We start from the raw sequence: 23080 nt of genomic DNA, 5'->3' as shown, positions 1-23080 counted from the left end.
TGGTGATGATGATGGTGATAATGATGGTGATACTGATGGTGATGATGAGGATGATGGTGGTGGTGGTTATGGTGATGGTGATGATGATGGTGGTGATGGTGATGATGGTGGTGGTCATGACGATGGTGATGATGGTGGTGATGATGATAGTGATGATGATGGTGGTGGTGGTGATGGTGATGACAGTGGTGGTGATGATGATGGTGGTGGTGGTGGTGATGGTGATAATGGTGATGACAGTGGTGGTGGTGATGGTGGTGATGGTGGTGGTGATGATGGTCATGATGATGATGATGGTGGTGGTGATGGTAATGATGATAGTGGTGATGATGATGGTGGTGATGATGATGATGGTGATGGTGGTGGTGATTTGGCATTTGGCCTAAAGACTCACCCAGAAGGTGGCCACATGTGTCTGACTGTAGATAGTCCTGTGGCTTTAATTTAGTGAGCACTGGCATGAATATTCCTTCCAATTTTATATTTTAGACATGCCTCCAATGGCATTCTTTGGGAACTTCGTTGGTATTATACTAGGAGCAGGTGATTCAAAGTAAATATTCCCAGTCTAGAGAGTGAGATGGACACTGAAGAGGGACAGTTCCTCAAGAGGTGAAGTGACGTTTGATTCACTGCATGACTGTGTTGGAAAAGGGAATCCCCAAAGTTCTCTCAGATGGTGGCCCATGAGTCACCATGTAGACAATGGTGGGGCGGGTGCTTTGTGGCCAAGTGTAGAGACTTGGAGAAGGATTGGAGAAGAGGTTGATGTGGTAGGATGTGGAAGGGATGGGAGCCAGGGGCTTAAGATACAGGGGCACAGTGAGCAGAGACTAGATTGAAATTGAGAAGAAGGTAGGTCTTAATCCTGCCACCAGGAAGATGAGATTTGTGAGTTGTGCTTTAGAAACATCCCTCTGTTGGGGCTCAGCTGTACCTCCTTCACCTCCAGGTTGTGTTGGCCTCCCTGTGCATTGCATTGAGAGGATATTCAAACTGAAGGGGAGAAGCACGGATTCTGAAGGATGAAAAAGGAACAATGTGAGTTATTCCATGTCTTAGAGATAGTGTGGTATGACAGAGAGAGTGTAAACTCTGCTATCACATAGTCCTGTGTTGGAGTCCTTCATGGAATCTGGCTCTGTCCCTTGCTTGGTGACCTTCGGCACCTTTTCTCTGAGCCTCAGTTTCCTCTCCTTTCCACTTGCGCTGCCAATACCCCCTGCAGAGTATGGTGGAGATTAAATTGGGATCTTATAGGCCAAGTATGTGGCATCTGAGAGGCCCTGAATAAAAGTCAGTTGTTCTACACTCAACCCTGTCCACATGTGGGATTCTCGGCAAGGGCTTATTGGTGCTTGTGAAACCTAATTAATCAGAGGTGGGAAGAGAGAGCTGGCCTTTGGAAGGGCTTGCATTTCATAGGAGTAAACACACTGTCAATATCAAGAGGAGCTGAGTCCCTGGGAGGAAGGGGTGAGACATGGTGGCTCCTGGGAGGCCATGATAACTCTAACTGGCAGGTATAAGAAGTCCCCATTGCTCTCCGGTTCTTTAAAATATCAAGAAAAGCAGGTAAAGGCTTCTCAGCTCTGGATGGCTTAAAAATAGCCACTGAACAGAGTGGCCAAGCTGTTTTCCCCATGACCTGGCACCTGAAGTCCCCCTTCCCACCCACTCCTGCTCTGCCGTCTCTGCCCAGTAATGACTCCTCATGTATCCTCATCCCAGACACTCCAGCTAGGAACCTTGATATGTATTCCATGCATATTTGTTTGCATTTACATTGCATGCCGGTGGTATTCTAGGGGCAGGACAACAGTAGCAAACATGACAGAGAAAAATCCCTATCCTCATGGACTTTACATTCCAGTGGGGCAACAGATAGCAAACAAACATGAAACGGATGGTGTGTGAGACGACAAATAGTCCTTATGGAAGAAAAATCATCTGGAGAGGAGGCTGGGGCATGCTGGGGAGGGTGTGCATTGTTAAATGGGGTGTTCAAGGAGGCTTTCCCTGAGAATGTGACACTAAGCAAAGACCCAAAGGAGCTGAGGGAGTGAGCACACGGCAGTTTGGGGAGAAACGATTCCTAGGCACAGGGCCTGCCCCATGCAGAGACCCTGATAACTGCATGCATGGCACACTAAAGGTACCTCAAGGAAGCCAGTGTGGCTGCAGTGGAGTGAGTGACAAGAAAGTTGGTGCAGGAAAAGGTTGATGGGGTGGGGATGAGGGCTCAACCTTGCTGGGCATTTTGTGGACTTTAGCTTTTGCTCTGAATGACAAAAGCAGCTCTTGGAGGGTTGTGAGTGGAAGAATGATATGAGCTTGGCTTACCCTTTTTTTTTTTTCCTAACCAGTGTATTAGTTTATGCTCACACTGCTATAAAGAACTACTTGAGACTGGATAATTTATAAAGAAAAGAGGTTTAATCAGCACATGGTTCTGCAGGCTGTACAGGCTTCTGCTTCTGGGGAGGCCTCAGGAAACTTACAATTATGGTAGAAGGCGAAGGGGAAGCAGGTACATCTTACATGGCGGAGCAGGAGAAAGAGAGAGAGAGGAGGAAGCTGCCACACACTTTTAAACAAGCGGATCTCGGGAGAGTTTATCATGAGACAGCACTAGGGGGGTGGTGCTAAACCATTAGAAACACCTTCATGATTCAATCACCTCCCACAAGGCCCCTCCTCCGACACTGGGAATTACAGTTCTACCTGAGATTTGGGTGGGGACACAGATCCAAACCATATCAAGCAGTATTTGCTGTCTGCAAATGCTTAATGCTGGTGAGAGTGGAAGCAGTGGCAGTGGTGGGGACGGCTGAACTCTGAAAGTATGGATTTCTTCTTCCTCCCTCAACTCATCCAAACCATGGCTAAGCTGGGTCAGTTCTACCTTGGCCAATGTAGGGAGATTGGGAGGACTTTGGAGATACTATACATCAAGTTTGTTAGTCTGTCAGCCGCTTTAGAACAGGAATGTGTCTTCTTTCTTCAGTGTCCTTAAAACCTAGCCCAGTGCCTGACATAAGTTGTAGGCATTTTAAATGCTTATGATGATTAGCCTGTCATTATCTGATCCCTAAGATTGAATTTGGAGCCATCTTCAGTGCTCCCAGGATCCCCCTTATGCTTAACCTTTTCAAAACATCTGTCACTCTGATCTTTCATTGTCTGTCTGTTCCCTCTGCTGGTCCATGAGCTTCATGAGACCCATGCTGTTTTTTGTTCTTTGTGTTTTTTGAGACAGAGTCTTGCTCTGTCGCCCAGGCTGGAGTGCAGTGGTGAGATCTCGGCTCACTGCAACCTCTGCCTCACGGATTCAAAGGATTCTTATACCTCAGCCTCCCAAACAGTTGGGACTACGGCTGTGTGACACCATGCACGGCTTATTTTTGTATTTTTATTTACATATATATATATTTTGAGATGGAGTCTCACTCTGTCACCCAGGCTGGAGTGCAGTGGCACAATCTCACCTCACTGTAACCTCTGCCTCCCAGGTTCAAGTGATTCTCCTGCCTCAGCCTCCCAAGTAGCTGGGGTTACAGGTGCCTGCTACCATGCCCAGCTAATTTTTATATTTTTAGTAGAGATGGGATTTGGCCATGTTGGCCAGGCTGATCTTGAACTCCTGATTTCAAGTGATTCACCCACTTCGGCCTCTCAAAGTGTTGGGATTACAGGGATAAGCCATTGCGCCCGGCCTGACCCACACTGTTTGTCCACTCTTTATTTATTTATTTATTTATTTATTTATTTATTTATTTATTTATTTTTATTGAGACGGAATCTCGCTCTGTCACCCAGGCTGGAGTGCAGTGGTGAGATCTCGGCTCACTGCAACCTCTGCCTCCTGGGTTCAAGCGATTCTCCTGCCTCAGCCTCCCGAGTAGCTGGAACTACAGGCACCTGCCACCATGCCCGGCTAATTTTTTGTATTTTTAGTAGAGACAGGGTTTCATCGTGTTAGCCAAGATGGTCTTGATCTCCTGACCTCGTGATCCGCCCACCTTGACCTACCAAAGTGCTGGGATTACAGGCCTGAGCCACCACGCCCGGCCTGTTTTGTCCACTCTTATAAGTGCAGTACCTGTCTCTGGGCCTGCTACCTGGTAGATGCTCAGGAAGTGCTCTTTTAAATGAATGAATGCACCTGGTCCCTTTTATCACCTGCTGAGAAGGGCAGTGTTTCCAGCCAGTATCTCTTCCAATCCCAGCATGTCACTGGGAAGATTAAATTGTTTAAAAAAAACAAAAACAAACCCTGAGCCTACAAGGTAGCCTCTGGGCTTTTTGAAGGGAAGAGCAAAGTCAGAGAGCTGTTACTGTTTGAATCAGCGGTGCTGAAGGGCCCTTGGGAAGTGGAGTGCTCTCCGAGGCTTGTCTACACGGCAGAGGCATGTGGATAATTGCATGAGGAGAGTGGGGGCTTGGCCGTCAGACCAATAGGCTGGGGGTGGGCCAGAGTCCTCCTGGGCTGGGAGATCTGGGACAGTGTTTTCCAGAAATTCTGGTTGACTGAGTTTGCCTGTATAGACCAGAGAATGGGCAGCCGCACTCTCATGTGAGGACATTTTGCAACTCTCCCATTTTCAAGCTCAGCTCACATTTATTGATCTTTTTTTAACCTCAAGGCCTTTTATAGTTTCTTTTGTTATCCATTTTAAATTATATTTTTGTAATAGCTTTATTGACATATAATTCACATGCCATGCAAATCACCATTTAAATTGCAGAATTCAGTGGTTTTTAATATATTCAGAGTTGTGCAGCCATTGCTGCAGTCAATTTTAGAACATTTTCATCACCGCCCTTCAAAAAAAACTCCATCCATACTCATTAGCAGTCACCCCCCATTTTCCCAATTCTCCTCCCCCAGCCCTAGATAACCTTTAAAGTACTTTCTGCACAATTACTTTTTTTCCTCCAAATGTAAACATAGTAAATGCTCATAACAGAAAATTCAGAAAGAACAAGAAAAGATAAAGAAGCAAATAATGATCATCCATAATTATCCAGCCAATGAGAGATAACCACTTTTGTCTGTCTATGCTGATATACTCATAGACACATAGTTTTTGCGAACAGTGACATCTTACGCATTCTTTTCAACTTATTCCTTCATATAATATATAGGGACTCTCCTTCCATGTTGAATAAATATAGATTTACATGATCATTTTTGCTGGCCATGGATAGATCATAATTTATTTGACTGGTTCTTTTTTAATGGACATTTAGGTTGTTTCTAGTTTTTGCATGTACATACTTGTCCAAATACTTACTTTTGACAAATTCCCAGAGGTGGAATTTCAGGGACAAAGGGTAGGCACATTTTCAAGTGTTGTACATATTACCAAGCCACCCTCCAGAAAGGTTTACCAATCTGTATTTCTATGAGCAATTTTGCAAGTATACATTTCTTGCCTGCCCCAGGCATTATCAATTATGTTAATTTTTGCATAACTGATGGACTAAAGATAAATGTTCTTTATTTGCATTTTTAAATTTAATGCTAAAGTTGAACATATTTCCCAGCTACGCAGGTGGCTGATGCAGGAGAATCGCTTGAACCTGGGAGCTGGAGGTTGCAGTGAGCCGAGATTGACCCACTGCACTCCAGCCTGGGTGACAGAGTGAGACTCTGTCTCAAAAAAAAAAAAAAAAAAAAGTATAAATATGGATTGTAATAGTTGTTGTAAACTGACCGAAACCAACTGGCGCAATTTAGTTCTATTACTTGGTACTGTGCTTATACATAGACTTGGATTCTAGACCTGACTTTGCCGTCAACTGTGACCTCAGGCTGCGTAACCTCTGAGGATCTCAATTTCCTATTCTTTAAAGTGTTGGAGGTGAAGCAGATGGATATTTGAGGTTGTTTCCGGATCCATCTTTATCATTCCATGTTAAGAATAATAGAAGGCAGCAGTGGAGGAAACTGAGGCTTCAGCCTGCTTACTGGCTTGCTCCAAGTCCCAGAATTCACAAATGACAGTGGAGATTTGAACCCAGAACTTGCTATGAACCCAGGACCAAGCCTCTTGCTGTACCCTGGCTCCTGTCCCCTTTATGGGAAATGAACCAAGATTTGTCAAGATGATTGTTAATCTCCAGGCCTACTTCAAGGAGTGTGAATCCCCTCCAAGAGGCTGATCCATGGGAGAGAGTTTTGGGAGCACAGGGAAGGAAGGGTTTAGATTATTAGATTTCTAAGGACAATGGAATCTTGACAGAGACAGCTTAGGAACTGCAGAGAAGCCCGAGGCAAGGGAGAAGGCAGGAAAGTACACCGTGTAAGAGACAAGCACAGCCCAGGGAGCAGGAGCCAGGAAGCGTGGGTGATCCGAGCCTGGGAATTTACTTTTCTATCAAGGAATTAGAAAGTCAGGCCTCATCTGGAAAGGGCTAGATTAGATTAAATCAGTGTTTCTCTGTAGTCACAGTTTATATGCTCCTGGACCCTCACCAGGTGCCTGTGATGGTCTGGCTCCAGAGTCCTCATCGGCTTCATCTCCACGCCCCCTTCTTCCCTTTCCTCCCCTTCCTCCACCTGTAGCTGTTGTTGAAGATGTGCCCATCCCCCCTCAGGCCTCCACACTGTGGCTCAGGTTGGTCTCTGAAGGCCTGTAAGGTTTGTCTACATGATGAGCTCCTTATTCTGAGCTGGAGTATTCCCCTCTTCCAGGAGGCCGTTCCTGACCAGCCTGATTCTGGGTAGAATTGACCACCTTCTTGTTTGTGCCCACCCCCTCTACCTTGTACATTTCACTGTCTGTTTTGTTCATACCTCTGTCTCCCCCACTATTTTGTGGCTTTCTGAGAGCAGATATTCTTATATTATGTTTATTTGGAACTCACAGGATTTCTCACATAGTAGGTATTCAGGTGAAGCCTTTTTTGGATGAATTAATGAAACCTTCTGTAATTCAATTCAGTAGACACATATTAAGGAGACTGGGATGGTGTATTAGTTAGTAATATAATGATAACAGCTGCAATAACAAATAGTCCCCACGATGTTTATTGGCTCAAACACAAGAAATGTTTTTCCTTCTTCATGTAAAAGCCCAAAATGTGTATTTCTAGTTCGGTGGGAGTCTCTCATCCATGTGGTGGCTCATAGACCTAGGCTTCTGCTACATTCTGTGGCCCTGCTGCCCCCTGGAGCTTTGTTGCTGTCAGCTTCCACTGGCAGAAGAGGGAAGGAGCCTGGAGAAAGCACACCCACTTCTTAAAAACCTTGGCCTGAAGAATGGCATGCAACATTTCTATCTCATTCCTTAGCTAGAAGTCTGACACATGGTCACACCCAGCTGCAAGGGAGTCTGGGAAATGTAGTCTAGCCATGCACCCAGGAGGAAGAGAAAACAGAGTTTTGGTGAACTAGCAGTGCTGCCACAGATGGTGAATGGGGCTCAACATCTTGTCCTCTGAGGCTTGGTTGAAGGGATGGGGAATGTTTGGCTTGGAGAAGCAAAACTCCTGATAAAGTGATATTTGTGACCAGGGCTATAATTTGCCAACCCCTAGTCTGGAGAGATCCAAAGTCCCTCCCAACTCTAGACACTGTGATTTTTTGTTGTTGTTGTTATGCACCCAGTGTATGCAGAACACTAAGACTGTTGCTGGTAGGAGGGGAGGAGAGAGGCAGAGGACAAGCAAGCTTGAAGTAATTTGCCCAAGGTCACACAGCTAGTAAGGGATGGAGCTGAGATTCGGGTCCAACAAGCTGGTGACAGAGCCTGCCTGCTTAGTGGCTACACTGTATGTTCCTCATTTGAGCCCGATACCCATTCTACCAAGTAGGTATTATTATTGCCAGTGAGGGAAGACTCATAATTTTGTGTTAAGAGGAATGAATGAAGTAACTTTTTTTTTTTTTGAGTTGGAGTTTTGCTCTTTTTGCCCAGGCTGGAGTGCAGTGGCATGATCTTGGCTCACTACAACCTCTGCCTCCCGAGTTCAAGTGATTCTCCTGCCTCAGCCTTCCAAGTAGTGGGATTATAGGTGTGCACCACTACGCCTGGCTAATTTTTGTATTTTTAGTAGAGATGGGGTTTCTCCATGTTGGCCAGGCTAGTCTCGAACTCCTGACCTCAGATGATCCGTCTGCCTCGGCCTCCCACAGTGCTGGGATTACAGGTGTGAGCCACCGCACCTGGCCTCAGTACTTCATTTATATTTATGGCTGAATAATTGCATTGTATGGCTGTACCACACTTGGTTTATCCATTCCATTCCTTAGCTGATAGGTTTTGGGTTGTTTCCACCTCCTGGCCATCGTGAATAGTGCTGCTATGAACATTCATTTACAAGTATTTATTTGAATGTACATTTTCACTTCTTCTAGGTATATGGCCAGGAGTGGAGGTGCTGGGTCATCTGATAACCCATGTTTTGACTTTTCCAAAGCAGCTGAACCATTTTGCACTCCCACCAGCAATGTATGAGGGTTCCTGTTTCTCTACATCCTCGCCAAGACTTGCTATTGCTATTGTGTGTGTGTGTGTGTATTTCATTATGGCCAGCCTAGTGGGTGTGAGGTTTTATCTTACTGTGGTTTTGATTTGCATTTCCCTAATGACTAATGCCTTTAAGCATCTTCTCACCTGCTTTTTGGCCACATAAAGGAATCTTTAAGTAGGTGTAAGCTGGTTGGCTGGGCGTGGTGGCTCACACCTGTAATCTCAGCACTTTGCGGAGCAGAGATGGGAGGATTGCTTGAGACCAGGAGTTCGAGACCAGCCTGGTAAACATAGCAAGACCCCCATCTCTATTAAAAAAAAAAAAAAAGAAGAAGAAGGTGGTGCAGGCAGATATAGGGAAGCTCCAGGGATAGCAAAGCCCCAAGGCTCCTGTGTGTGCCTAGTTTTGAGGAGCAAGGAGGAAGAGTTATTGGAAACCGGAGACAGCGAGGGCTGTGCGAAGGAGCCCCTGGCCAGAGCTGAAACTTGGATTGAGGCCAGCAGCCGTTTCACAGTGACTCCTAGAGAGGGAGCCCCAGGGAAGAGATCGGATGCCTCAGCCTCCCTTTCCCTCCCTCCTGTCTTCTGCTGGGGCTCCCTGTTGCTAAAACCACCCTGTAGCAGAGGAGGAGCAAGCCCTTGCACTAGTCCCTGAGGTCAATTTGGGGTGCAGAGTCAGACGGAAAAGGGAGGACCAGTGGAGGGGGACTGGCACAGTGGCTGCGCAGCTTCCTTTTCCCGTAGTTCTTTGGGTTCGACCTTCCTATGTTGGCATCTCCCCAAGACTGGTAGTGAGATCGGCTGCAGCCGTTTTTAGCTTCACATCTTTCTTATAACATCCAAAAGAAGGGAGAAAACACCATTTCAGAAACTTCTGGGCAAAAGAGAAAGGGCTTTCTCAGAAACCTCCAGCCTCATGTCTTATTGACCCCAATTGGGTTACATATTCCTTCTAAAGTAATTACCATTTCAGAAACTTCTGGGCAAAAGAGAAAGGGCTTTCTCAGAAACCTCCAGCCTCATGTCTTATTGACCCCAATTGGGTTACATATTCCTTCTAAAGTAATTAGTGGCAGACGATGGGGATGGTTTTAAGCCAGTGAGGCCCACACCTGGGACGGTGGGCACATGTACTTCATGGGAAGGGAGATCCCAGTTGAAATCAGCAATGAGGAGCGATGCTGGGCAGAAAACCCATAGTGCCGTGTCCTTGGGGAGTCCTTGGACCATCTGTTTGACTGAAGCCTCGGTTTTTTTCTGCTCCACCACACACTGGCTGGGGTGAGACAATGCGTGCGGGACCCTGGCCTCCAGGAAGGGTCCCTGCCCTGGCTGCAGGGCCTGATGTGCCATGTTCGGCTCAGGCCTGCTGAACAGCACCATTTCCAGCTTCTGCCTTTTACCAGGCCTCTTAGGGAGGGTCTCCTAAGCCTCTCATTCCTGTGGCCCATGTCGCTGAAGGGATGAACTGAAGCCCCCTCCACAGCAGTGATTCCAGGGATTGAGACTTCACTCCATCAGAGCCACAAGGGCGGAGTTCAACTAGGAGTTTAGGGAAGGAGATCTTTTTGTAGATTTTGCCACAAAAGAAATAATTAAAAAAAAATACTCCTATTTTTTTGGCACCTATTGTATGATTCTATCCAAATAGGCAAAGCTATATAAACAGAGGTTATATTGTTATTTTTGCCGGGGGTGTGTAGAGGGTGGAACGGGGAGTGACTGCTTATGGGTTCGGGGTTTCATTTTGAGGTGATGGTTGCACACTTCTGTGAATTATGCTAAAAACCATTGATTTGTACACTTTAATTAATTAATTAATTAATTAATTTATTTTGAGACAGAGGTCACCCAGGCTGGAGTGCAGTGGCACCGTCTCGGCTCGCTGCAACCTCCGCCTCCTGAGTTCGAGTGATCCTCCTGCCTCAGCCTCCTGAGTAGCTGGGATTACAGGCTCATGCCACCATGACCGGCTAATTTTTGTATTTTTAGTAGAGACGAGGTTTCACCATGTTGGTCAGGCTGGTCTCAAACTCCTGACCTCATGATCCGCCCGCCTGGCCCTCCCAAAATGCTGGGATTACAGGCGTGTGTGACCGTGCCGGGCCTGAATTGTATACTTTAAATTGTGATTAATTGTATGTGAATTATAAGTCAAGAAAGCTGTTGGAAAAAAACATTAAAGAAAGACTTATGCTCCTATTCTCTTTGTTTTATTTAAGGCTGAAGTTGATTGCTACCTTATTCTCTGATAAAAATTATGGTTTACACCATCTCCTTTCCTCTCCTCTCTCTTCTGTCCTTGTGGCCTTGGGGCAAGTTCTCCTCCCCTCCCTTGGTCTGTGGGTCCTGTGGAGCTGACCCGCTCCCCGTGTCCATCTGGGCACATAAGCAATACCTGGCTAGTCCAGTGAGTGTTCCAGCCCCTGGCCACAGAAATTAGTTCAAGGATGGATGAACAGTCAGAGTCAATCCTGAGACTTTTATTAGAACCACCAGTACAGCGAGGCTTTCCTGCAGGGATTGCTGAATTGTGTCTGGATGTAAGCCTGAAGGCCAGTGGCCCCTTTGGTGAGATCCTGCCTGAAAATGCCATCCTTCCCCTGAACAGAAATACAGAGCCAACAGATGAAGACTAACCTCTCCCTGACCACATCCTCTGAGCCCTTGAATCTAGCCAGGCCTGAATTTCCATCCTTCCTGGACTTGTCAGTTTTGTCAGCCCATGCATTTGCCTCTCCTTTTTTTTTTTTTCCCCTGAAGCCAGGACTTGTGGGGTTTTCTGTCTCATGAAGCATGTCTAGGTATGGGTTCTGCAAATTCAGACCCTCCAGCCTGACCCCTTTTCACAACAATCTCTGAACCGTGAGAAGGGACTGCTCTTTCCGCCCGTATCACTTGTGTCAGAGCGAGCCAAGAAAACTGCTTCCACAGAGGAAACGGGCTGACAATGGAATGTCCCGACCCAGCACATGAAGTCCTTTGGAAGGGCCCCTGGAAGGGCATCTGGGAACCGCCCAGCATCCTTTCCATGGGCCCACAGGGAACAGCCCTGCTGCTGCGGCACATAGTCCATTGCATTTCTGTATGTGTGTGTGTGTGCATGCAGTTGGACTTGGGTTGTATATCTGTCTGTCTGTATGTGTGCAGTTGTACGTGGGTTGTTTTCTGTGTGTGTGCAGTTGTACGTGGGTTTTCTGTGTGTGTGCAGTTGTACGTGGGTTGTATTTCTGTGTGCAGTTGTACATGGGTTTGACTTCTGTGTGTATGTGTGCAGTTGTACATGGGTTGCACTTTTGCATGTGTGTATGTGTGTATGCAGTTGTACATGGGTTGCACTTCTGCGTGTCCATATGCGTGTATGCAAATGTACACAGATGTGTGTACTGGGAGCTATGGCCTTTATTTCTTCCATTTGGCTATGTATTATCTCACTTGGGTCATAGTCATTCAAGATTTGATGTGTTTATAACAGAAGAGGGAAGGTTGCCCCATCAGCTCAGGCTGCCGTGATACCAGAATGGGAAGTCTGATGTTCTTTCCCACAGTGGTTGTGGCATGTGGGCATTATGATTTCTGTTTTACCACTGTGGCATCAGAGTCTCCGAGGAGCCAGTGGACTTTCCATTAGGTGGCAGCCTAAGCAGGTAGCTGAGCCAAATCTCCTGCCCCTTTTGGGGCACTAATGCATTCTGCCTCAGACTAATTCCTTGTAGTTCTCTGTCATTCAGGGGAAATAGGGTTCGGAAAGGTGGTAAGCCTTGATTGATTTCTAAGAGAAATCTAGTTTACAGCAGCCCCCAGAAGATGACGGTCAGGATAACCTATTTTGGAGATAGTTGCAAAGCAAGTGACTTGCAGGACATCCATGGCTCTGATTAGATGTTGTTGACTGGTCGGCAGCTGGGAACTGACTCTGATGGGAAATGACCGTGTGTGCCCAGAAAGTCTTGGCATGAGGGTGTTTGTTTAGGCATTCATTAATTAATTCGTTCAACAAACATTTACTAGGCCAGGCACTGTGCTAGCTGCGGCGTCTTGTTTCCCTGAAGTTTTCTCTGGAGAGGAGGAAGAGACGGAGTGTGGCGTTGCTTTGCTTACAATGCTCTTTTGCCTGCTTGGGGATTTTTCAAGGGCCTTCCATTCTAATGGGCACCCTGAAATCAGCGGCTTGTCCTCCGGAGTTGGCGACACTAGTGGGGCGGGGAGTGGCGTCGGGCCTGTGGTGAGTCAGCTGCATCCAGGCTTAGCATCCTGTCCAGGTGTGGCCCGCTGCGCCTGGGAGACAAACAGCTGTTGAAATAGAAAATATTTAAAACCTCATTAAAAAGAGAGTCTAGACTCTGGGGAAACTTCATTTTGAAAAGGAGTCTTGTGGAAATTGGTTGATCCTTCTAAGTTTACAGGCAGTAAAATTTCTAAGAAATGGAGATGGATTTTCAGAAAGATGTTTGAGGACTGGAACAGTGGTGTTCCCTGGTCACAGGACTTTGTCAGGGTTGGCTGAAATGTAATTTGTTGTAGGACTTCCAGTGGAAGGGCCAGTGTTAGGTCTCATTAATATTTCCCTGTAGGTTTTTTTTTTTTTTTTGAGACGGAGTTTCACTCTTGTTGCCCAGGCTGGAGTGTGATCTTGGCTCACTGCAACCTCCGCCTCCTGGGTTCAAGCGATTCTCCTGCCTCAGCCTCCCGAGTAGGTGGGATTACAGGCACCTGCCACCATGCCCGGCTAATTTTTGTATTTTTCGTAGAAATGGGGTTTCACCATGTTGGCCAGGCTGGTCTTGAACTCCTGACCTCAGGTGATCCACCAGCCTCGGCCTCCCAAAGTGCTGGGATTACAGGCTTGAGCCACCACACCTGGCTGTTTTGTTTTGTTTTGTTTTTTTAAGAGACAGGGTCTTGCTGTCTTGCTGTGTTGCCCAGACTGGAGTGCAGTGGCACAGTCATAGGTCGTTGCAGCCTCAGTCTCCAGGGCTCAAGGGATCCTCCTGCTTCAGCCTCCAGAGTAGCTGGGACTATAGGTGTACACCACCACACCCCACTAGTTTTTAAATTTTTTTAGAGATGAAGTCTCACTATATTGCCTAGGCTGGTCTTGAACTCCTGGCCTCAAGCTATCCTTCTGCCTCAGCCTGAATTACCCTGTAGTTTAAAAGGCATCCCCAGTTTCCCATTTTGACAATGCATATAGAAGTCTTCCTGATGCTTCCCTTATTTGTTTTTATCTAATTCTGTTAATGTATTCATCAACAGATAATTTATTGAGCACCTGCTGTGCACTAGGCATTTTAAGAGTTATGGAAGTGTGCCGGGCACAGTGGCTTACGCCTGTAATCCCAGCACTTTGGGAGGCCAAGGTGGGGGGATCACCTGAGGTCAGGAGTTCGTGACTAGCCTGACCAATATGGTGAAACCCTGTCTCTACTAAAAGTACAAAATTTAGCTGGGCTGTGGTGGCGTATGCCCATAATCCTGGCTACTTAGGACGCTGAGGCAGGAAAATTGCTTGAACCCGGGAGGTGAAGTTGCAGTGGACCAAGATCTTGCCACTGCACTCCTATCTGGGCAACAGAGGAAGACCCTGTCTCAAAAAAAAAAAAAAAAAGAGTTATAGAAGTGAACAAACAATATTCCCACCCTCATAAATAAGACATTCTGATGTATATCAAGAAAAAAAAATTTCATTGTTAAATAGATCATGTACTTTGGCTGATACATTTGCAATATTTTGAGGCTAGAGGGCCAAATAATTGGCCAAGAGAAGCATCAGTTATGTGTGTATTTCTGGATGGAAATCACAAGGCCTGATTCACAGCAGGCACCTGAGTTTAATATTATTAATGCCAGTTTTACAGATGAGAAAACTGAGGTTCAGAGAGGTAAGGTGGCTTGCCCAAGGCTGGTAGAGGGAAGAGCTAGGACTCTCAAACTCTTGCCCCTTAATTCTGAAACCCTGGCTTTTTCCTTCTGCTTCTCTGCACCTTTCAGGTCAAGAACCTTGTAAATGCAAATCTGCCTGTTTGTATGGGTGGTAACAAGGTTTTAGATGGAAGCACAGACTTAATGGCTTGAAACAACACACATTTATTATCTTAAAATTCTGGAAGTATCGTCATTGTGCCTTGGACATGGCAGATGGGTCAGCAAACATTCGTCCAATGAAAGGTCTTTCTAAGACTGTGCCTTTGAACCTACTGTTCTGTCCATTCAGAATTCCCTCTTCCTACCTTTCTGTCTGGTGTCCTCCTGTTCATCCTCAAAACCAGAAGCTGCTGCTATGTCCCCCATGAAGCCACTCACTATCCAGTCCTCTGTATTATTTTCTCTACTTTATAGCAACTTCTGTTCTTGCAGGTACCAGCAATCATCGATTCACCTGTCTGCCTTACAGCAGAGGAAAATGCCTCACTTGGGTGGTCTCCTCATAGGCAACTGTTGGAGTGTTACATAAATGAATGAATGAATGAATGAATGAATCTGGCAAAATAGAAGATGCAGTCAAATATATATTTCATATTTTAACAACATAATCGGCACTCATTAGATGTTATCTGTGGACTGACAAGTAAGGAACTGATCTCCTTTTTTTAAATTAAAAATGCAGATATATAGGGATTCCATGAGATTTCAGAGCCACAGATAGATGGTAGTGGGCTGCTGTGTGGGGTGAAACTTTATGCAGGCAGAGATATGCTTTGATGGATTTTTGGGGAGGTCTGAAGGAGATGATTCAGGCTCCTCATTTTTCAAACTTACAGTCTTCTAAGGCCTGATCTGGGCTTTATCTTGATGAGATTTGAACATTTCTTAGATATACTTTATTTCCTTTGATTCTGAGATGTCTTTGATTTCGAGATGCATTATTGATATCATAGCAATGTTGGGAGAGAAAATAGTTCTGCCACATTATATTTTATTGATAGGAGACCCGTCCTGTTTCAGAAATGCTAAAATGTGAAAATGTGGTCATCATAAAATGGAGGAAATAAGGTAATTACAAAGAGTGTGGTCAAGTGGGGTTGATGTTAATTGGACCTACTCCTAAGTGTTAGGAATGAGCTCGAGCGAGGCTGGTCTTGTTAGTGTGTTAAAGATCTTTTTTTAGTTCTAAAACTAGAAGGGAAATACATGCAGCAGAGACCTCTCCTGAGGCTGGCCCTGCTCTGAAAGGCTGGTGAGATTTAAAGGGAACATAAGTCTTTGTAATCAGACAGACCTAGGTTCCATTTATTAGCTGTAAAAACTCTGGCAAGGTACTCATCCTGTATTTGCCTCAGTTTCCTTCTCTGTAGAATCAAACAGCAATACCTGTTGCCTAGGTTTGTTATGAAGGTTGAAGAAGTTATTGCTTGTGTAGTTAGTGTCAGATACACATAATAACTATGCAATATATGCTAGCTTTGTTATTTTTAAAAATTGTGGCCGGGCATGGTGGCTCACTCCTGTAATCCTCACACTTTGGGAGGCCAAGGTGGGTGGATCACCTAAGGTCAGGAGTTCGAGACCAGCCTGGCCAACATGTGAAACCTCATCTCTATTAAAAATACAAAAATTAGCCGGGTGTAGTGGCATGTGCCTGTAATCCCAGCTACTCAGGAGGCTGAGGCAGGAGAATCACTTGAACCCAGGACGTGGAGGTTGCAGTGAGCCAGGATCGTACCACTGCACTCTAGCCTGGGTGACAAAGCAAGACTCCATTTCAAAAAAAAAAAAAAATGTTATTTATTCTGCTAGACTCATATTAGGTCATTCTTGCATTGTTATAAAGAAATATCGGAGACTGGGTAATTTATAAAGAAAAGAGGTTTAATTGGCTCATGGCTCTGCAGGCTGTACAGGAAGCATGATGCTGGCATCTGCTTGGCTTCTGGGGGGCCTCAAAAAACTTAAAATCATGGTAGAAGGTGAAGGGGGAACAGGTACGTCACATGGCCCAAGCAGGAGCAAGAGAGAGAGCAAGGCACAACACAGTTTTAAACGACACATCTCACGGAAAGTCACTCACTCACTATGGCAAGGACAGCAACAAGGGGATGGTGCTAATCATTAATGAGAAATCTACCTCCATGATCCAGTTACCTCCCACCAGGCCCCACCTCCAATACTGGGGATTATAATTCAGTATGAAATTTGCACTGGGACACAGATCCAAACTCTATCAGACCTGTTGTTATTTATTCTATTAAAATTGTTATTTATCCTGTAAGGGCTGTTGTTTCCTCTGTAAAGTGGGATGACATTCCTAGCTGTACCTCTCACTGCTCTGGGCTGGGTGAAGACTCAGCGTGATTGAAAGGGGCTATGTGGCCGATACCCATACAGGGCCTGCGTGGTACCTGGTGAGCACTGGGCAATGGGGGCCTCCTGCGAGGGAGTAAACTCCTTTCCATGCAGACCCCTTTCCATCCTGGTTCCCTTTTCTTTGGACAGGGTGGAGGCTGGGACACTGGGGTGCTGCTCCTGGAAGGTGACTTCCAGGCCTTGGTTGTATTCTCTCTGTCACTGGGACAGTGGTCAGTGGACACCAACAGGATTTCCAGCCACATAAAACATGCCTATGGTGCTGGCCTTGCTGGGAAGCCGCTGAGTCAGGCCCCTGGGCTGCAGATGTCATTTCTAGTTTTGGGCTGTCATAATACTGGCAGTTGTTCATTGTACACCTGCTTTATGCTGGCATTTCTACACTTATACAGCTTCCTTTTTTTCCTCCTAACAACACTCTGTTAAAAGTATCATCATCCCTGTCTTAGGGTGGTTTCCCCAAGAAGCCAGCACTGAGAAAATATTGGAGCATGCATAGTTTCTTTGGGAGGTGATCCAAGGAAACACAGGTGGAGGAATGAGGAAGGGAGACAGAGAAGAGAAGGAGCCAAGGAATAGCATGTTATCAGGCAGGAAACTAGGGTTTCATTCCTCTGGGGACCTCTCAGGTTGTCAGAACCAAGGGGCAAGGAGCTGGGATATTGTTTCCTGATTTCCACTCATCCTTGTCTGAAGGCCACAGCTAGAAGCATTCATTTCCTGGCACTCCGAGCCTGTGCCTTGGTGGCTGAGAGCAAGCTCTTGGGGCAGAGTGGCAGGTGTTGCTTGCAGTAAGATGCACCTGGCCTGTAATGACCTGTGAGAGTCAAGGCATTGTGTGTGGGCATCATCATAGTCTGCAGAAATCTCCATTTTTCAGAAGAAGACACAGGGCTGGGCCCAGTGGCTCATGCCTGTAATCCCAGCAATTTGGGGGCCCAAGGCGGGTGGATCACCTGAGGTCAGGAGTTCGAGACCAGCCTGGGCCAACATGGCGAAACCCCATCTCTACTCAAAATACGAAAATTAGCTGGACATGGTGGTGGGTGCCTGTAATCCCAGCTACTTGGGAGGCTGAGGCAGGAGAATTGCTTGAACCCGGGAGACGGAGGTTGCAGTGAGCGGAGATTACGTCACTGCACTCCAGCCTGGGCGACAGAGCAAGACTCTGTCTCAAAAGACAGAAAAAGAGGATGACACAGGTTCCCAGAAGTGATTTTTCATCACTCAAGATCAGCCAGAAATTAGGTGGGAGAGCCCATGTTGGAATGTGTCTTTCTGTCCCAAGGGCTCTCCTCTTTGCTGTGCTTGGGAAATTCCCCCAGCCCTGGGCTGCAGCATGAGGGAGCAGCTGCCCAGATGGCTCTGCGCTCAGCATACTCGCTGAGAGTGAATTCAAGATTGTTTGAAATGACCTTGAAGATATGATCACACAATGGGCAGCACAACAGACCCTAGGCTCCCTTGGATTTCACATTGCACACTTGCACTTCTTCCCAGGGGAACCCTGAAGAAAATGTATAATTTGTGGTGGCCCAGACTGGGTTGAGCCTGCTCCTGCTGGCATGAGGAGTGGATTGCGTGGCTAGTGAGTGAGCCTAGCCTCCCTCCGAGTATAGAATAAACTTGAGAACTCTCAAGTTTATTTCGTTGTTCTCTTCTTGGGGGTCCCGAGGCTGTTTCTCTGGCATTCACTTATTCTAAGAGTCACAAAATTCTTAGGATGTAACTTTTTAAAATGCTGAGGATTTATTAATCGCTTATAGTAGGTAGGTCCTATGGTACCAGTACGTGCCCTTTTTCTTGTTGTCGGTGAGGTTTTTTGATGAAGGTCTTATTCCTTAAGCAGAGACCACGTCTATTTTGCTAACCAATACTTCCTTGATATTTAGCTTAATATTTTTTTTCAGTATATTAGTGGATGAATAGATGCATTTTCCCAGAAGATAATTCTCACTGTGGGAAGCTGTAGCCAATGGAAAATAGCATGCAGTAGGCACTTAAGAGATGTTTGGAAGGCAGGTCCTATGACATTGTGTTCACACCCAGATGATATCACTGACAACCATTCATCCTGTCTGTTTCTATACCTGTCCCTGCCCCACCAGACTGTGAGCTCTCTATGGGCAATGACCTTGTGTTACTCAACTCACCCTCCTCACTGTCAGGCCCAGTGCCTGCAATATACTCAGAGTAGGCTATAAGACATGCAGTCACAGTTGTCATGAGTGTATAATCCAGCAAGATGGTGGTTCTGGTCTTTTGGGTTGTGGGTCCTTCACAGCGACCTCTTCTTTGGAGAGGAAAGACCCAAACCATCTTTGATTGTTATCATTTGAATCAACAAATGAGGTGGGCAGTTGGGGGCAGAGCCAAAGCTAAGGTCCAGCAGCCTCGGCATTGTCAGGGAGAATACCTCAGCCCTTCTTGGCTTTCTTCTTGGGGTGGGCTTCTGCAGGGTCTCCTCTGTATCTCTCTGAACTGTAGCCTATTGGATTATCCTGGGAAGATAGAGTTATCAGAAGGGCCCATCTCAAACACATGCATGCTGGCCAGGGAGAAGAGGGATTAGGAAAAATAGCAGGAGTCCAAAGTTACCTGGCCTGAGATTACAGATGCCTAAATCAGGGCTGATCAGGGTTGGTAGGGAGGCAGGACTTGTTGCTTGCCAGCAGATATGGAAACTGAAAGACCTAGCGATTAGTACAAAATCCCCATGACCAATTCAAATGGTCTCAGCATTTACATTCAAGAATCACCACAGGAGAGGAGGTTTTTTGTTTTTTTTTGAGACACCGTCTCACTCTGTCACCCAGGCTGGAGTGCAGTGGCGCAATCTCGGCTCACTACAACCTCTGCCTACTGGGTTCAAGCTATTTTCCTGCCCCAGCCTCCCAAGTAGCTGGGACTACAGGCGCCTGCCACCATGCCTGGCTAATTTTTGTATTTTTAGTAGAGATGGGGTTTCACCATGTTGGCCAGGCTGGTCTCGAACTCCTGACCTCAGGTAATCCACCCGCCTTGGCCTCCCAAAGTGCTGGGATTACAAGCATGAGCCACCACATCCAGCCAGGAGAGGAGATTTGACTTACCTCTATGAACAATCAGGAAATGATACCAAATGGGGTGTGTTTGGTCATGATCCGTAGTGCCTTGCTTAGCACAGCAGATAAAGTTCTGAGCTTTGAAATCGAGCTCTTTCAAGTTTGAGTTCTGAGTCTGCCACCACTAACCAGCTGTATGACTTGGGAAATGTTATGTAACTTTGGTGAGCCTCAGTTTCCTTATCTAAAATTCAGACAATCACAATTCCTTGCAAAGTTCCTTGTAGGATTTAATGAATGTGCCTAGGATGGGGTCTGATATGTAAAAGGGTTCTTCAGAGAAACAGAATTTATAGGATATATGTAAGGGGATATTTATTATAGGGAATTGGCTCATCCTTATAATAAGTGGAATTCATTATGGAGGCTGATCTGCCATCTGGAAGCTGGACAACCAGGAAAGCCAGTGGTGTAATTCAGTCCTAGCCCGAAGGTCTAAAAACCAGGGGAACTGATGGTGTAAATCCCAGTCTATGTTTGAAGTTCTGAGAACCAGGAGCGCCGATGTCCAAAAAAGAAGATGCATGTCCCAGCTCAAGCAGAGAGCAAACTCACCCTTCCTGCTACTTTCTGTTCTATTAATATTATGCCTTCAATGGATTGGATGATGCCCACTCACGTTGGGAAGGGTACCCTTCCTTACTCAGTCTCCTGATTCAAAGGCTAATCTCTTGCAGAAACACCCTCACAGACACAACCAGAAATGCTGTTTTACCAGCTATCTGGGCATCCTTTAGCCCAGTCAAGTTGACACATAAAACAACAATAAGGGTTTGCTATGGTTATTAGCAGTGCTGTTAGAGTTCACAAATGGATAGATTACTGGGCTGGGAAAGTTTGAGAGAGCTTCCTGGAAGAGGTGGAATTTCAACTGGGACTAGACAAGTTGGGCTTCTGATCGCTTAAGAGGAATCGTATCACAAAAATATATTTGGTCTATTTTCTTTAGGTCCCTGATTTTCTAAGTACAGCTTCCACAGAACAGGAAAGAATTACATCAGTAAATAGGAAAAGTGCTTGGTTTGATATTATGGGGAAAAAATTGTCCAAGCTGTAACCAGCTGCAGATGACTCAAGAGTTTATAACATCCTCTATAAAAGGATACAAATCCCAACATTCGTGGAGTCACTTCTGTTGAATAAAAAACACCTATTTGAGGAATGGCAATAAAGAAGGGTTTATGTACCAAATGATTTATGTCCCCGATTCCTGCATGGCATCAGGAATTCCTGTCCTGACTGACAAACTGTAAGTCGTAGAACAGAATTTCAGTGGAAAAGCAGAAACGTGGGTGGTAACAAATCTGATGCTTGATGGTAATGAATTCTGGTTCACTTTAGCAGGCAGGTGCTTTAAATCTTTCTGTCGCTGGTGGCAGCGGGAAATGAGAGGTTGTACAGAAGACCGTGGGGGTTGACAGACATTGTTCACTCACTCCTTCGACAGATATTTATTGAGCGTCTATGTACAGATGCTGCCGCTCCCCTGCTCATATCTTTGAGTGCTCCCCGGAAGGCGCTGCAGACAGTGCTCATTCACACAGAGGGCTTCCTGCATCTCAGCCTGAGACTATGCCCTGGTTGTGTCTGGGCAGTTAGGGATGGAAGGTGGCAGGTAAATGCCCCAGATTCCTTTCCCTTCGGTGGGGCAATTCTGAGATGTGCTCTCCACAGTCTCTCAGAAGTTCCCTTAGTGGGATTGAGCCTGAGGTGCCCAAGCAATAACCTTGGACACGTTCCTCAATGTCTGAGTTTCAGCTTCTTCTAGGATAGGTATGGGGATTAAACGAGGCAGTCATATCACTACCACCACAACTAGCTCCCATGCATTCATCAGTTACGGGGAGCCAACCATTTTTTGCTTAGTGCTTTAATCATGTTCTCTTATTAATTCTTGCTGTGACTGCATGAGGTAGGTACTTTCCGTACGGTTACTAGCTGTGCTGTAAGAGTTCAGAAATGGACAGATTGTTGCGCTGGGAAAATTGGAGAAAGCTTCCTAGAAGAGGTGGAATTTCAGCTCGGACTAGACAAGTTGGGCTTCAGATAGCTTAAGAGGAATAGCATCATAAAAATAAGTTTGGTCTATTTTCTTTTAAGTCCCTAATTTTCTAAGTACAGCTTCCACAGAACAGGAAATCCAATTTTAAAGATGAGAGAACTAGGCCAGGCACAGTGGCTCATTCCTGTAACCCCAGCACTTTGAGAGGCCAAGGCAGGTGGATCACCTGAGGTCAGGAGTTCGAGATCATCCTGGTCAACATGATGAAACCCCATCACTACTAAAAATACAAAAAATTAGCTGGGCATGGTGGCACATGCCTGTAATCCCAGCTACTTGGGAGGCTGAGGCAGGAGAATCGCTTGAACCTGGGAGACGGAGGTTGCAGTGAGCAGAGATCGCGCCACTGCACTCCAGCACTCCAGCCTGGGTGACACAGCGAGACTCTGTCTCAAAAAAAAAAAAAAAGAGAGAACTAAAGTATGAAAGGATAAATAACTCATCAAAGATTCATAATCTGGATTCTAACCCAGATGTGTTTGTTCTAGGGGCCAACTTTTAATAAGTCATACTGTTAGAGTACAGGATCTGGCAAGGAAGCTGTCATCATCATTATCATCATCATCATCCAGTGCCCAGTACTGGATGTGGGTGACCCATGTTTATGGAATTTAAGAATAATGAATGAATGAATGAATGAATATTAGTCCTTTAAGATCATGAACTTTCTTTTCTTTTGTTCTTTGCTCTGTCTTTAGGCAGCAGGAGCAGTCCCTGGCACAGGGTAGTTCCCTGCTTCTAAGAAAATTATGGTAATTGAAATGTATTCTTTGTTTTACCCTTAACAACAACAACAACAAAAAACCAACAGAAAGAAAAGAGTCCCAGAAATGAAATCGCCTTAGTATAGGAACAGTATTTATCTTCAGGTATTGGGATAATAATTGATTTTAATTTTATGCCTTAATATTTTTTCTGATGAACCTAGATTACTTTCTTGACTAGAAAGAAATAATCTCTGTTTGAATAAAAAATCATTCTCAGAGCATCAGATGGGTCTCCAAGTGCCGTGGGTGAGGTACGGACATAGACGTAGCTGCTAACCTACTTCGAATTAGTTCAGAATCAAGGCAGCAGAATGTGAACTGACTATGGTGTCACACCTCACACAGCTCTTTCACACTTCATCT

General features: G+C 45.7%; 1 protein-coding gene across 11 annotated transcripts in view; it reads left to right on the top strand.

Moving 5' to 3' along the window:
• The window catches only part of ASAP1 (ArfGAP with SH3 domain, ankyrin repeat and PH domain 1), a 391937-nt gene that overhangs the window by 15953 nt on the left and 352904 nt on the right, over positions 1-23080 (top strand). For 2 of the 11 annotated variants that reach the window (XM_063817370.1, XM_063817371.1), the window contains exon 1: positions 953-1041. The exons of the other annotated variants lie outside the window; for them this stretch is intronic. The gene's annotated coding sequence lies outside the window, so the exon portion shown is untranslated. Of the gene's footprint in view, positions 1-952; positions 1042-23080 lie in introns of those variants that run through there. 11 annotated transcript variants of the gene reach the window in all.

Source organism: Pan troglodytes, chromosome 7, assembly GCF_028858775.2.
Source record: "Pan troglodytes isolate AG18354 chromosome 7, NHGRI_mPanTro3-v2.0_pri, whole genome shotgun sequence".
In the NCBI taxonomy this organism is placed as follows: Eukaryota; Metazoa; Chordata; class Mammalia; order Primates; family Hominidae; genus Pan; species Pan troglodytes.
This window is presented reverse-complemented; position numbering and strand designations above follow the sequence as displayed.